This window comes from Liolophura sinensis, chromosome 7 (assembly GCF_032854445.1).
Source record: "Liolophura sinensis isolate JHLJ2023 chromosome 7, CUHK_Ljap_v2, whole genome shotgun sequence".
NCBI classification, from domain to species: domain Eukaryota; kingdom Metazoa; phylum Mollusca; class Polyplacophora; order Chitonida; family Chitonidae; genus Liolophura; species Liolophura sinensis.
In genome coordinates this window covers 56,655,441-56,662,485 of record NC_088301.1, presented here as the reverse complement: position 1 = coordinate 56,662,485, position 7,045 = coordinate 56,655,441, and positions in this window count along the sequence as shown.

The window sequence follows — 7,045 nt, the reverse complement described above, 5'->3', positions numbered from 1 at the left end:
CACATGTACGTATAGTGTATTATGACATATTACGTCCTACAGTGTATATATGCATTTAAACAGGCCTTAATTCTCTATTACTGAATATCACCATCTCCACACATGTCATATTCCCATGTCGTGTCACATGAAGCGCAATGATGATTGACATGTTGATACAAATCTAATGTCAAAACATTAACACATTAACACGAGACCTGCTATTTCCCTGTCCTCCAAAACATGCACATCTCGAGTATGTAGACTTATATGACGGCATGCAAAAGGTAGAATAGGTATAGGGCACAGGGACTGCCTGGCTGATTTAATTGCCTGTACCCTCATTTGCAGATGACTGAAGAGTATAACGATATAAGTAAATTAAATTAGTCCTCTTGTCTGTTATCTTAATTGCCTGACGATATATATCTGCCTCGATGTGACATGGCCCCTGTATATAACCACAGGTATATCTTTCGCAGGTCATATACTATTTAGATTGGACCTGTATACTTGTGTTACATATAGCATTTTATATGACTTTTATGCATGCATATTTTTAGAAGAGAGGGGATATATCAACCTATACAAGTACATCTGTTATTCACGAACTTACAGTGTAGTGCATGCAATCACCACAAGGTCGTGCTATGCACGTAATCATGAACTTTTCAAGAGTGTTTTTCACTTTTCTGTCGATGTCTTTTGTCACCATCCTACATCACCCATAATTTATGCAGGTATATATAGGGTTAATTATACATTGATATCCGACTTAAACTCTTGGGTTTATTCACACACTATCTAGGCTGCACATGAGTTGAAGAAAAACTAAAGCATATATACATTTATTATCCCCACCCCCCACCCCACCCCCGCCTTCCAGGTATCAATACCCCTACCCAGGGCAAGTGGTAATAAAAGATGCCTATATAAAGTATAGGTGAGCATCATACGTTCTAGGTTCCATATATGTGAACACACATTCTGCGCATAGAGACAATATTTTAGGCCCCGCTTATATCCTTGCTCAGATAGACTACTATAATAGTCTGTACGCTATACTACGTTTTGGCGTTTTGTATATATGCAAACGCCAAACTACCGCCGATGCAACAGTAGAGTACGCTACAGACGTGGTGTGAATGGTGTTCACGCCAATATCGCAGTATACACTATATAAAGGCTGTACGTGTTTGAGAACATCAGATCTTCACAGATTTGCCATGGAAAGTGAAACAATTATATAGGGCCAATAACGTATAGAACGCTAGAGCGTTCGCCTCGAAGTCGGGAGACCCAGGATAACACCCTCGTTGGGTCATACCAAAGGCACTTGTTGCTACCTCGCTTGGCGCTGAGAGGTTAGAACAAGGAAACAGGACTGGTTGGCCCGGTGTCAGTATAATGTGACTGGGTGAGGTGTCATGTGTGGTGTCTTCGACATGATTCTTCAGTGGCGGCAGCACTTTGGCTGCATGGACTCGCCCTGCCACAAGAACACACAATATATGTACTCACTCCTATAATGGCTCCTCGTCATCGTGCGACTGAAGAACACCAAGCATTCATTCATTCATCAGCAAGGGCAACACAGAATTAAATTCTGGGTTAAAATGAAAACATAATGTTAACAATGTTATGTACCTCATGATTCGCATATTTCTCCAATCTATACCGGTGAAAATTACCGTGTTTGCATTAATATTTGGGAATCAAATTTAGGTATATGCATTCAGTAACTTATCTTCACCATTTTCGTCAATAAAAGTCTTCAATAAAACATGTTAGCTTCCTCTCCGATCGTATATATGTGGAAAGGTGTGACAGCAACCTGCGGATGGTCGTGGGTTTCGGCTCGGGCTCTGTCCGGTTTCCTCCCCCTAAAATGCTGGCCGCCGTCGTATAAGTGAAGTTTTCTATAGCGTAAAACATTAATGAAAATAAATAAATAAAAATAAAAAAAACTTTAAGTGATAGATCTATGCGCCGAAGCAAACATTCGTATTATTAATAGTAATAATAATATCATTAAAATGGCGAGGTAAATTCCCAAGACGACGTTTAACACAAACTACCTAAAAACTAAGATGGCCTATAAGATACGAAATTAGGACGGAATTGTGCAAAGAAACAGAGTCAACAGTTTTCAGGGATGTTGGAAATACGCAGGTGTATGTTCTAGACTAATGAATGGAATCAGTATTCAAATAGTGTACCATGCTAATATACAAGTTGGCGATAATAAAATATGTATCTCATGCTGTTGCGCTTGAAATTTAGAATTTGATGGAATAAGCTTAACACACTAGTTTTTGCAGTAATAACCGGTGACACTGATTTCAATCGCCAGATAACATACAGGATTTAACCAGTGTTACAAGGCGAGATATGTACACGCCATATACAGGACCCTGGTATAGTGCTCTCCAAGTATAAGGATGATTTACAATGTCAAAATTGAAATTATCCCTCTTGTAAAATCACTTATTTACTAACACTGGGAACCACCCATGCACAAAGCGATCGTAAAGTTGATCGTATGCAGGATGCATGCCTACGTCTTTGTTTAACAGGTGTAGCCATGGTAGTTATATCCTCATTAGTCTGCGAACACTTTGTGGATGGTGGCCTGGCTGCATGTTCGTGTCTCTATACGTTAGCTCACAGGTCATGTAGGCCTAAATCTTGGTGTGTACATGAGATTGCTGCTAGTCAAGAATATTTCTCCTGGTGGTACAAAATAGTCAGAGGTTTGACATTTTCTCTCTTTAGTCCACATCCTTCGAGAGTACAGCCGGTGGCAGGGAAATGTCTACATGCAGCTTATGATTTCCTATATTGAAGTATTGTATCCGTGATGAAAACTTTCCTGTTTACAGACACCCCCTTTCCCAGGCTTGCATCCGCCCAGATTCATTCAGCATAAAACCGTACCGTATACGCAACATGATCATTAATCGACGCTGTTAATATACAGGCCTAACTATAATCATATATTCAATGGACAAACTCCTATGTATATAACATCGAAAAGAGTGCATACAGTGGTGTTTTAATGGGTCGATTACGTACAATGATGCTACAGAAAATCCTTCATCTACATGTATATGGAGAGCTTTGACAAGTACAAATTAAGATATATATATACTTCTAACTGCATTCGCCGCAATTAGTTCTACACAGTTAACTATCATTGGGAATCTCTCTGGAGATCCATAAGGTTATACATAGTTCTTCAAAATTCCATAAATACAAACGTTTTAGGGAAATAACATGTGAACTGTTTATAGCCCAGTATATTCACATGTATAAACAACATTTGTGAACCCATGTACCTCTGTCACAGTTTTGTGTGATATAGAAACTGATTAAATTAAAGATTTGTTTATTTATTTGATTGGTGTTTTACGTCCTACTCAAGAATATTTCACTTATACGACAGCGGCCCGCATTATGGTGAGAGGAAAGCGGGCAGAGCACGGGGGAAATCTACAATCATCCGTAGGTTGCTGGAAGACCTTCCCACGTACGGTTGGAGAGGAAGCCAGCATTAGCTGGACTTGAACTCACAGCGACCGCATGAGTGAGAGGCACCTGGGTCATTGCGCCGTACTGGTGTGCTAGTCCCCTCGGCCATGGACGCCTAACAAATCAAAGACATTCAGAAAGTCGTATATGATACGGCTCCATTAACAAGATTCTTATGAATAACAATGGGTTTAGGTGAAGTTGATTGGCAGTGAGTTCTTCAACACAACGTATATAGGGTTACGCAGGGTGAGAGGCTTGTTCTGATCCAGGAATTAGCCCATTATGCATTGGAAAATCAAGAAACTTCTGTCACAGTTCGGTGTCGTTTTTTTATGAGTTTAGCTGCAAGGAAACCTGTTTTTATGAGATCGTGCAGTCCGTTTTATAGCGAAGGGGAGATGTTGTTGTTTTCTACATCAATATTTTTGACGGCTTTGGTGCTCTGAAATGGTAGACTTTCCATCAAGTTTTTAATGTTGAGAGGTTTCAATGTTTGAACAACGCAGAATACACATACGCTGTAATGTCTAGATAATAGGCCTAACTTTGGGTTGAGGTCGATGAGATAGCCTGCTTTCCTCCACTATACCCTATGTATCCTTTATTTTGTGCACGTGGAATTTCTGCATGAGACGTATGGAAATTTGGTGACATTTCCAGTGCACATGTATTCAGTTGCGCGGACACTTGGGTCGCTGTCATTGATGGATCTGGTATTTTGGGTAAAAGTATAGAGTTTTGTTCAAATTTTGTGGTCGAAAAGTCGTTCGTGATATTCGACGAATTGGTAATTTCAGAACCTCTCCTCTTCTTGGAAACAGAGGAATCTGCCCTCGCTTGGTGTGTACTCGAGTTGATAATTCTTGTCTTGTTTCGAGGTGAGTGGTTACAGTAATGATAAAGGTTCTGGTCAGAAGCCGAGTGCGTTTGTTTTCTGGACATCGGCACATCTATGAACGCCAACTGCCGATTTCTGTTTCCATTGTACACTGTATAGTGGTGATCTATAGACGAACCATAGGGATGTCGATAAAGGTATCGTTGACCCAATCTTAAACTATGTTAAGACCTGAAGGGTAATTATCGTTGCCAGCTACATTTCAAATATGACTGGAGTTAAAGAGGGGATCGATTGGAGCATGGAATTATCCACGTATACGAGCATAGATGCGGCGTATATAAGCTGTGAGAAAACTCGAAGATTGTGGTCACCAGCAAAGTTGGTATCAGAGGAACTGGACTCAGTCTTCTCTCGTATGACCAGAGGGCATCACACATAGATCCATGTACGTTGGTTAACAGGGCGACAGCATATTATAGCTCACTGGCTGATACTGGTTGTCGATGGAATCAATCATCCAGTAGAAATTCGGGAATGAAATATGTTCCGTCCATTAAAGAAAGTTTATGTGATATTTAGGATATATACTGTATGTGACGAACACGGTGCCGAATCAACAATATAGCATACCAGTACCGTACTACAATTGCCTATGTGCAACTTAACGGAAAAGATAGATAATAAGGAATATAATGTATTACTTTTATAAATATTTCTCAGGGTTTTAAAGTTCTTGGAAAGACAAAGCACAAATAAACATCAAGGTTCAGGGGGTCCTTTTATTGGATGGTCAGTCGGGACGTCTGCGTGAGAAAAGTTCCAACATGTAGACAATGACGTGCCACATGCCTTCTTGAATTATTACATCTATCTCTTTAAATCAAGATTTATCGTATCATACATGCCTGTCAGGAGTGTAAAAATGTTATTGAAGTCCTTAAGTAATTTAACGAAAATACAGAATTCCTCTCATTATTCGTTGACCTTGACACGTTTATTCAAAGTCAATGTTACAGGGCTTTGTAAACACAAAACGTGCTTATGGCAGAGGGTGTATTTTCGTGCATTGTACGGTTTGTTTTGTATTTTTGTAAACCCACAGACGCGGCGATTAAACTATATAGGCTACATACCCCATATACATAGGGTACCGTTGGACACTACACTACATATACAGTGATGGTTCAGGACTAGAACAGGCCTACACTACACAGCAAGCAATTCTTCTACAAAAACAGAAGCGGAATATCATCTTCAGCTAAATGGATGATCCACATTTGGACCGGGTGTATTTAGCCCTGAAAGTCTGTTTCATCGAGAAGCACACTTTGCAAACAATTTGAAACGTTTGTTATCGGTTAATGCTGGTTATACAAACAAATTTAAGGTATACAATCTTAAACACCAGGGACCGGTTGTTCAAAAGTGGTTTAAAACCTAATACCAGATTTAACTTGAACACAAGTCTTCAATTCTTTACTTAGCCTGAAAAAAGTGTGTACCAATATATATTAAATATGAACTAAAACTTCTGCTTTTATACTTATTACCAGTACTAGCTAATACACTTTCGAACAACCCGGCGCAATACAGTAGGCATTACATCGCCAAATGGTGGTTACGTGAACGTAGCGCCACGTGCGCGTGGTGGAACGGGCCATAGATCGTCCTCATCCCATACACCGGCGGAATGCAACAATCCGTTCAACCCCCTTACTTTTCGGGGTATATATAGGCCCGGCTGACAAAGATAACTCTAGAACAAGAGGATAATTGTCGGAGGCTCTTAAGTTATCTCTCGAGTTAACGGGTATGATCACAGTGTATGGGCGTGTTTAAACTGAAGCAGTTAACACGGCCTGTTGTCCCTGAGCTCTTGCGTCGGTGGTGCCTTTAAAATCACCGAATTTGACAGTGTGGCTTCTGTGTTCAGTGACCGGGCCATGCAGCAAACCACCTCCGCCTGACCAAACATAGCCTCTAACTAACCGTGTAATTGTTCCCCACGTGCGTAGGGTCGGAATTCAGGACTAATTGACCACTTTGACTGTATTGTACGTTAGGAGCGCTCCGGCATGTCGTATCGCCTGCCATCTTACAAGCGGCATGTGAATACACACGTGGTGCGTGAATGCCTATACACTAGTTGTCTGATTGAACTGAATATTTCCTTGAACGAAGTTATACTTATATAATCAATGAACAATATTCATTAGATCTATCGAGACACCCAAAGAAGGCCTATGTGAAGGTATTTTGATGTAAGCGATATTTCCTACAGAGATTTTCACAGCTTCACCTACTCGCAGACCTGATGTACAGATAGTTCACCAATTGCTTTCAAACTTTATGAGTTTACTTGGCGTATGCCTAGTCCCACATGGCTCCACCTTTGCTCACTCTAGGTGGAGCCATGTTGGGCTAGCAGATGCCCATTTAGAGCATGCCACAAGAAACACCCTCTTTGAACAGACAGTGCAATCTACCTTTTTTTTCCCTACTCCTTGCTGTAAATCATAAGCATTGCGGATACCCATATACCACCACAGGATAGCAGTCCTTATAAGGTATAGAATTTATTTATTTGATTGGTGTTTTACGCCGTACTCAAGAATATCTCACGTATGCGGCTCCAGCATTATGAAGGAAACCCACAACCATCAACAGGTTGCTGACAGACTTTCACATGAA